This window comes from Theropithecus gelada, chromosome X (genome assembly GCF_003255815.1).
Source record: "Theropithecus gelada isolate Dixy chromosome X, Tgel_1.0, whole genome shotgun sequence".
In the NCBI taxonomy this organism is placed as follows: Eukaryota; Metazoa; Chordata; class Mammalia; order Primates; family Cercopithecidae; genus Theropithecus; species Theropithecus gelada.
Genome location: NC_037689.1, coordinates 108325290 through 108335336, shown reverse-complemented (window position 1 = coordinate 108335336; position 10047 = coordinate 108325290). Strand labels below are relative to the sequence as shown.

The 10047-nt window shown below is 35.0% G+C and overlaps 1 pseudogene across 1 annotated transcript; it reads left to right on the top strand.

The window, feature by feature from the left end:
• Positions 1-7653: 7653 nt before the first annotated feature.
• LOC112615235 lies at positions 7654-8125 on the top strand (annotated as a pseudogene). Its single transcript, XR_003117307.1, has one exon. The product of XR_003117307.1 is annotated as a guanine nucleotide-binding protein G(I)/G(S)/G(O) subunit gamma-5 pseudogene (transcript).
• The last annotated feature ends 1922 nt before the right edge of the window (positions 8126-10047 follow it).

Sequence of the window (10047 nt, the reverse complement as noted above, 5' to 3'; positions counted from 1 at the left end):
TTGGTTCCAAGATGTCCCACATATAATAAAATCCACAAATGCTCAATTTCCTGATATAAAGTGGAATAGTATTTGTGTATGACCTATGCACATCCTCCTGCACACTTTAAATCATCTCTAGATTATTTATAATACCTAATACAATGTAAATGTTATGTGAAGAGTTCTTATACTATATTGTTTAAAGGGAATAATAACAAGAAAAAAGTCTGTACATGTACAGTACAGACACTTTTTTGGTAATATTTTTGATCCACAGATGGTCAAATCCACAGGTGCAAAACCCATGGATGCAGAGGGCTGACTGTATGCTGAAATCAGGGAGTGTGATGCCTCACCCTTGTTCTTTTTACTCAAAGTTGCTTTGGCTATTAAGAGTTTTTCTGGTTCCATATGAATTTTAGGTTGTTATTTTTGTGAAAAATGACATTGGAATTTTGACAGGAATTTTATTGAATCTGTAGATCACTTTGGGTGGTATGGAAATTTTAATAGTACTAATTATTCCAATGCATGAGCATGGGATATCTTTCCACATATTTGTGTTTTCTTCAATTTATTTCATCAATATTTTATAGTTTTTACTATACAGATCTTTCACCTACTTGGTTAAAGTTACTTCTAAACATTTTATTTTTTGATGCTATTATAAATAGGATTTTCTTAGTTTCTTTTTTAGATAGTTCATTGTTAGTATATAGAAATACTACTAATTTTTGCATATTTTGTAACCTGAAACTTTACTGAATTTATTCATCAGTTCTAACAGATTTTGGTAGGGTCTTTATGGTTTTCTTTCATTCTCAAGTACACATAGAACACTCTCCATGATAGATCATGTTAGGCCACAAAATATGTCTTTACAAATTTAAGATTGAAATTATATTATTTTCTCTGACCACAATGGCATGAAAGTAGAAATCAACGACAGGAGGAACCTTAAAAAACTCATAAATATGTGGAAATTAAACAATATGTTCCTGTACAATCAATGAGTCAAATAAGAAATTCAAAAGGAAACTTTGAAATATGTTGAGATAAACAAGAACGGAATGGAATAAGAACGGAAACATAACATTCCAAAATTTATGGGATGCAGCAAAAGTAGTCGTAGGAGGGAAGTTTATAGCAATAAATGCCTGCAACGTAATAGAAGAAAGCTCTTAAATAAACAATCTAACATTACACCTCAAGGAACTAGAAAAAGAAGATCAAAGTAAGCCCAAACTTAGCAGAAGGAAGGAAATAACAAAGATTAAAGCAGAAATAAACAAAATAGAGATGAAAAAAATTAGAAAACATTAACAAAACTGAAAGTTTGTTTTTAAAAAAGATAAAATTGACAAACTGTTAGCCAGACTAACAAAGAAAAAAAGAGAGAAGACTCAAATAAACAAGATCAGAAATGAAAGAGAAGACGTAACAACTAATACCACAGAAATACAAAATATCATAAGATACTACTATGAACAACTATACACAAGTAAATTGGATAACCTAGAACAAATGGATGAATTCCTAGAAAAGTGCAACCTACCAAGACTAAATCAGAAGACATATAAAAGTTTTACAACAATGCCTGGCATTGTAGTAAGTGAATAATAAATGCTATAAGTTTTGTTAATATTTCTACCAGAATGTAAGCTTCATGGTGGCAGTTTTTTTTTCCACCTTCTCTGTTTGGTTCTCAGTGGCTAACACAGTGCATGTTCAATAAATATTTGTTGGGTGAATTAATTTATGTGACAGCTATCTATCTGAAAGTCTTAGGGGAACTGCTTATTAATTATGCCACTGCTTCTAATCACACTTGGCAGCTGCATGAGTAACTCAAGGTGAAATTTTTAGAGGCTTTCTTGAGAAATAATTCACATACCATATGCTCTCTCCATTCAAAGTGTTGAATTAAATGGCTTTTAGTATATTCAAAGACTTGTGCAAACATCACCATAATTAATTTTAGAACATTATCATCACCCCACAAAGAAACTCCATGCCCATCAGTAGTCACTCCCATTACCTGGCAAACCCTCTCTCCACCCCACCCCTAGGGCACCACCAACGACTTCCTGCCAATATAGATTTGCTTATTCTAAACATTTCTTATGCATAGACTCGTATAATAGATGGGTTTTGTGACTAGTTTCTTTCATTTAGAATAATATTTTCAAGGTTCATTATATGTTATAGAATGTATCAGTATTCCATTCATTTCCATTGTATGGATAGACCACCATTTGTTTATCCATTCATCAGCTGGTGGATATTGGAGCTGTTTCTACTTTTTGGCTATAACGCAACCATGAACATTCATATCCAAGTTTTTGTGTGAACATGTATTTTCATTTATCTTGGGTATATTCCTAGGAGTAGAATTTATGGGTCATATAATAACTCTATGTTTAACTCTTTGAGAAAATGCCAGACAATGTTCCACAGAGGCTGTACCATTTAATATTCCCTTTAGGTTCCATTTTCTCCTCATCTTTGCCAATACTTGTTATTATCTCTTTTTTTAAAAAAAAATTATAACCACCCTAGAGGGTATGAAGGGGTATCTCATGGTGGTTTGGGTTTGCATTTCTCTAACAATTATGCTGAACATCTTTTTCTTGTGCTGATTGGCTGTTTGTATATCTTCTCTGTAGAAATGTACATTCAGATCTTTTGCTTTGCCTGTTTTTAAATTGGGTTGTCTTTTTTATTGAGTTGTGTAAGAATTATATATTCTGGATACAAGTGCTTATCAAACATGGTTTGCAAACACTTTCACATCTTATTCTCTGGGTTGTCTTTTCATTTCCTTTGATTCATTAAAATTTTTAATTATGATTTAGTCAGTTTATCATTTTTTCTCTTATTGCTTATGCTTTTTGGTGTCCTATTTAAGAAAGTATTGCCTAATTCAAAGCTATGAAGACTTACATTTATGTTTCCTTTTAATAGTGCTATAATTTTAGCCTTACATTTGGATCTTCACTCCATTTTGAGTTAATTTTTGTATATAGTGTGAGGAAGGGGTCCAACCTCATTCTTTTGCATGTGAAGATACAGTTGTCTCAGCATTATTTGTTAAAAATACTCTGTTTTCCTCGTGGAAATGTCTGGGTGCCCTTGATGAAAATCTATCAAACATAAATGTAAGAGTTTATCCCTGGACCCTTCATTCTATTCCATTGAATTGATCTATATGTCTATCCTTATGTCAGTACCATACTGATTGTTGCAGCTTTGTAGTAAGTTTTGAAATTGGGAAGTGTGCATCCTCCAACTAATGTCTTTTTTAAGATTGTTTTGGCTATTCTGGAGCCCTTGCATTTCCGTATGAATTTTAAGATCATCATGTCAATTTTTGCAAAGAAGCCACTGAGATTTTGACAGGGATTGTGTTGAATCTATAGATTAGTTAGAGTAGTATTGCTATCTTAACAATATTGTCTCCTGCACACAATGAACATGGAATTTCTTTCCATTTACTTATGTTCTCTTCCATTTCTTTCAAAAATGTTTCATAGTTTTCAGTGTACATTCTTATACTTTCTTGGATACATTTATTCCTATTTTATTCTTTTGATGCAATGAAATCCTTTTCTTTTCTTTTTTGAGACAGGGTTTCACTCTGTTGCTCAGGCTGGAGTGTAGCGGTGCGATCATGACTCACTGCAGTCTCAACTGCCCAGGCTCAAGTGATCCTCCTGCCTCAACCTCCTGAGTAGCTGGGATCACAGGGTGTGTGCCACCATGCCCAGCTAATTTTTTTATTATTATTTGTGGAGATGGGGGTCTCACTATGCTGCTCAGGCTGTTCTCAAACTCCTGGGCTCAAGCAACAATCCCACCTTAGCCTCCCAAAGTGCTGAGATTACAGGCATGAGTCACCATGCCCAACCTGGAATCATTTTCTTAATTTCATTTTCAGATTGTTCATTGCTAGTGTGTAGAAACACAACTGATTTTTGTATATTTCTCCTGCAAATTGCTGAACTCTTTTATTTACTTTAATAATTATTTTGTGGGTTCTTTAGGGTTGTCTGTGTATATGATCAAGCTATCTTCAAATAGATATCATTTGAATTCTTCCTTTCCAAACTGGAGGCCTATTATTTCTTTTTCTTCCCTAATTGCCCTGTTGAGAACTTCCAGTACAGTGTTAGGTAGAAGTGGAGTGAGTGAACATCCTCCTCTTGTTCCTGATCTTAGCAGAAGAGTTTTAGTATTTCACCATTAAGTATGATATTATCCGTCGGGTCTCTATAGGTACCTTTTATCAGGTTGAGGAGTAAGGTGAACTTTATTTGAAACTAGAAGCCTCTCACCAAAGATGGAAACCTCAGGCCCACTTTTATTTTCTCTCCTCTGGTATGGCACAATTCTTCTGTTTCATATTCTCAAAACAGGGCAAGAATGTCTTAAGGGACAGACCTATACCTTATTCTGGATTTCAAACTGGGGAACATTTCACTTCAGATGGAAGTATTTTTGAAAGATAGCCTACTGAGAATTGTATAGATACTTAAGAATTCATTTGTAAAGCATAAGATGGCAGGCTTTCTTTGAGCCCCAACTTTATTTAGCTTGATTAAGTCTGGGTTCTACCAGTATTCGTCATCTTTTCCGTAATCTCGTTGATGGGAGAATGGGAAATGGGAGACACATACAGGACTTTCTTACACATGATCCCTAGAGATGCAGTGGCATGTATGATAAGACTGCCTGGGTTCATTCAAATCCTTGCTCTGCCACTTACACATTTGACAAGTAATGTGTATGTATCTCAGTTTCCTCATTTTGAAAAATTAGGATGATAAAACTATAACAATAATAATACCTAACTCAGAATTGTTGTGAGAAATAAATGAATTGTTATATACAAAAAGTACTTAGAACAGTATAAAAATACTAAAAATAGTCCCAGCACCATTGTAAACTCCATTTATGTACTTGCAATTAGGCTATGTTGTTCAGTAACAACAACACAGGTTTAAGAGCCAGATAAATCCATGTTGAAATTCCTGCCCAACTGCTTTTACCAGCTGAATTTGGTATAAAAATACAAATGAACTGAATTTTGTTCTCCTCAAAATTCATATGTTGAGGCCCTAATCTCCAATGTGGTAGTATTTGGAGGTTAGACCTTTGAGAGGGCAACTGGGTTTGGGAGGTAATTGGGTTTGCCATGTGAGAAAACCAGGAAGAAGGCCTGCACCACACTGAGCACACTGGCACCGTAATCTCAATCTTGGACTTCTCAGTTTCCAGAACTGTGAGAAATAAATGTTTGTTGTTTAAGCCACTCAATCTGGGGTATTCTTGATATAGCAGCCTCAACAGGTTAAGAGACCAGCTATGCGGCCTCTGACGAATTAATCTCTCTGAGATTTATTTTTTCATACCTAATCGCGTACAGAACCTACTTTTCAGGGTTATTATAAGGCATGCATTAGATAATTCCTGTGAAATATCTAACTCAAGATAATTGTTGAACAAATGGCAACTATTATTGTTGTTATTTTATTTTTATTTTCTTGTTTTAAGGCCAATGAGGTCCTATCACTGAACTTCTTTTGATCATTTAACAATTCAGGCCTGGGGATGATAACAGCAAATGGCATAAGGGGCTTTTAGTTTTTTTAAAGTAATATATACTTGTGAAAAATTCAAATTTTACAAAAAGTGAAAAGTAAAAACCTGTTTTCACATGCATTTCCCCACCCATTTTACTTCCCCTTTCTCAGGGATAACAACAACGAAAAGAATTTGACTTATATCCATCCAGACCTTTTTCTATGCATATACATAAATGTGAATTATACATAAGAACACATACACATACATATATATTTCTACATAAATTATACCTTATTATATATTGTTTTATGATTTTCTAATTTTACTCGACAGTATATTTTTTATATCTTTCCATTTGAGCCCATAAAAATCTACCTCATTCTTCTTAATAGCAATTCAATAACCCAAGAGATGGAAGTATCACTGGTTTACTTTTTAAAAATCTTTAATAATTGCTGCCAAGATAATATCATAAGTCTCTAGTTGCAGTGCACTTTTTCTCTCAAAGCCTGTGTTTAACAATGTAGTATGTAAATGTGTAGTTTAAAGCAAATTCATAGTTTGCATGGATCATGAGTGTTTTGTTGAATTCTAGGTTATAGGGACAGAATGGAAAACTAAGTACTTAGGCAAAAAGGGACTGCTTTAGGTAGGTCAGAAGAAAAAACAAGTCACCTAAATTATTACCAGCTTTTGAATAATTTTTCCTGGTGGGTTCTAGTATCGAAAGAATAAATGAGAAAGAAGACTGAAATGGAAATCAGTAAGTTCAACAAAGCCTTGAAAAGCTTATTAAATACAAAGTAACTGCGGATCTGGTAGAAAAAGAGCACTGAAGTTACTACAATAATTAATCTTTTGTACTGAGAAGTTGCTATAATAATAATTCTTTTGGATGAGAAACTGGCCAAAATAATTGAGAAATGCCAAAAAAAAAGTAACCATGTAGTCAAATGATTACATTTACATAAATAAATTCACAAAAGAGAAATTAAAATTAATGCTTCCAGAATAAGCAAAATACATTGTGTCAATATCCAACAGGTCCAAACTGTCTGTGTGCTACTAATGGAAGTGTCAGAATTCTGAGCAAGTATTCACAAAGATCAGAAGTGTCATAACATTGAAGCCATGTGATTATAAGAGAAGAAAATCTGTATAGATGGAATCATGTGTATAGATGGAAATGTCACTCACTGTAGTATCTGAGCAGGAGGTTGTAATCAAAGCAGTTAGCAATTAGAAAGTACAGGGCCCTAACTCCCACAGAATTTTTGGTACAAGCAGCTCTGACAGCACACAGAACTGTTGTAAGATACTTCGTGAGAAAGCTTTGTCAGTGGTAATGCCTGCTTTAATGACATCTGGAAACAGCTGTTTTTCTCCAAAAGGCAGCAATATGTCTAAGCCTGCCAAATACAGATAATAAGGTGCTTACCTATCATTAACAAAATTATGCTTTCCTTATTGACAAAAAAGATCTGTTCACATAGTGAGGAGAATACATTACAGAATTAGCGAAGAACTAACAATTGAAAAGTATCACACAGATGGCTGCCAAGCAGTGCTTTCCAGCCCAAAATCTGCAACCCTCTAAGGTGGCTACAATTATCCTGAGGTTCACCATGAGTTTTTTTTTTTTTAATATCTCAAAACAAAATTATATATGAGGTACTTTAAATACAAACATATATGCCATAGAGCATTTCGAAGAAAGGGGAAAGATGGCATGAAAACAAGCTAACAATAGCAGGACATTATAAACTTCCACAAGGTTGGGAGCCACCAATAGTAAGATTCAGTAGCAATTTTTGTGAATTCAGAGCATTATGCCAGCGTACGTTGTCAAAATGTCTGAAATTTTATTTTAATGTCAGCAACAAAATTATCCATTCATTGAAGAAATATTTATTGAGGGAATACTATATGTCAGGTACCAATACACAAATTGCCTGCCAGAAAGTTTGTATCCTCAATGTATAGGAATGCTGGTTTTCCTGAGCCCTTCTAATAACATCTTAAAAATGATATTTAGCGGCCCCGCCGACCCACGGCCCACGGCCCACGACCCACCGACCCACCCACCCACGAATCGGCCCGGCCCTTGCGTTCACCATATCTGGCTCCTCCAGCGTCGCCGCTATGAAGAAAGTGGTTCAACAGCTCCAGCTGGAGGCCGGGCTCAACAGCGTAAAAGTTTCCCAGGCAGCTGCAGACTTGAAACAATTCTGTCTGCAGAATGCTCAACATGACCCTCTGCTGACTGGAGTATCTTCAAGTACAAATCCCTTCAGACCCCAGAAAGTCTGTTCCTTTTTGTAGTAAAATGAATCTTTCAAAGGTTTCCCAAACCACTTCTTATGATCCAGTGAATATTTAAGAGAGACACTTTTGAAGCCTGTACAAAAACTTGTCCCTGTAACACATGTGCCATGATATACAAAATTCTACTTTTGTCAGTCTTTAACATCTACCTCTGAATTTTCATGAATTTCTATTTCACAAGGGTAATTGTTTTATATACACTGGCAGCAGCATACAATAAAACTTAGTGTGCAAGTTTTAAAAAACGATGTTTAGCAATATCATATTAGTGAAAAATAGTCTTATTGTGGTTTATTATTTCTTTGAATACTAGTGAGATTTGACACTTTTTCATGTTTATTGATTATATGACCATATGTAGTTCCTTTTTAAATAATCTACTCATAGCCTATGTCCACTTTTTTTTTTAACTCATCCATGTTTCTGTTTATATATAGGATAACAAATTCAGGAACAATGGGAAAGTAACATATAAAACCTTAATAGGAAATACAATAGAGATTTCAAAACACTACTATTTGACTTTTTATGCAAAACTTCAATATTCCAATATTTTTTCTCACTTGCTGCATAAAGCGCACAACTTGAAATGCTAAATAATTGTGTTACTGTATGTATGACCTTGTTTATTATCTATCATAGACATCAAGATGATCATAGTTAATACCAATTTAAGCTTTACAGAATACTGTTTTAGGCCCAATATTGATCAGAGAATCTTGTATTTATGGCATCAGGTTATAAAGATCTATTCAAAACCATTTTTGTCAAAATTTAAACACTGGAACAAAAGTCAAGTTGTTTCTAAATGAGACACAAAATAATTCTTGCTAATACTACAAATTTTGTCCCATGGATAATACTATTGTTTTTTAAAAAAAAAATATTTCAATTTTTATTTTAGATTCAGGAACACATGGGCAGGCTTGTTAGCTGGGTATACTGTGTGATGCTGAGGTCTGGGGTATGGATGGTCCCATCACCCAGGTAGTGAGCAGAGTACCCAGTAGGTAGTTTTTCAGCTCTTGGTCCCCACCCTCCCTCTCCAGTGTCTATTGTTCCCATGTGTCCTCAGGCATTACTATTTTCAAGTTTTTTTTCTTTACATGAAACTACTGAAAGCAAAAGTATGTCATGTTTACAGGTTACTCTATACATTTATCATTATATTAATAAATGTCTTAAGTAATTAAGTAGTATATTAAGGCCATAAACCAAGTCATTATCTCATATCAAAGGACTATTGTTATTCAGTCATCTAGAAAATTCATTTTAGGCCGAGTGCAGCGGCTCATGCTTGTAATCCCAGCACTTTGGGAGGCCGAGGTGGGCAGATCATCAAGTCAGGAGTTCGAGACCATCCTGACCAACATGGTGAAACCCCGTCTCTACTAAAAATACAAAAATTAGCCAGGCGTGGTGGTGTGTGCCTGTAATCCCAGCTACTCAGGAGGCTGAGACAGGAGAATCACTTGAACCTGGGAGGCGGAGGGTGCAGTGAGCTGAGATTGCACCACTGCACTCCAGCCTGGGCGACAGAGTGAGACTCTGTCTCAAAACAAAAGAAAATTCATTTTAATGTATGCCCATTTTTTTAATGGTATTTTAGTTATTGATTCTAAAAGGCTCTTTATATATTACTTTGTCATCTGTCTGACATTATTACCCCCTAGTGGATGCCTGAAATGGGAAATAGTACTGTACCTTGTATATACTATGTTTTTTCCCATACATACATATCTATGATAAAGTTTAATTTATAAATTAGGCACTATAGAGATTAATAACAATAGAACAATTATAACAATATATTTTAATAAAAGTTATTTTTTTCTTTACTGAGAATATTTAGCTTTTATTTATTTATTTATTTCTGTTTTTTAAAAATGAGACAGGGTCTCGCTCTGTCGCCAGGAATGAGGTGGCATGATCTCAGCTTACTGCAGCCTCGACCTCCCAGGCTCAAGCAATCCTCCCACCTCAGCCCCACAAGCTGCTGGGACTACAGGCCTGTGCCACTATGCCTGACTACTTTTTGTATTTTTCGTAGAGACGAGGTTTCACCATGTGGCCTAGGTTGGTCTCAAACTCATGAACTCAAGCGATCCACCTGCCTTGTCCTCCCAAAGTGTTGGGATTACAGGCGTGAGCCAC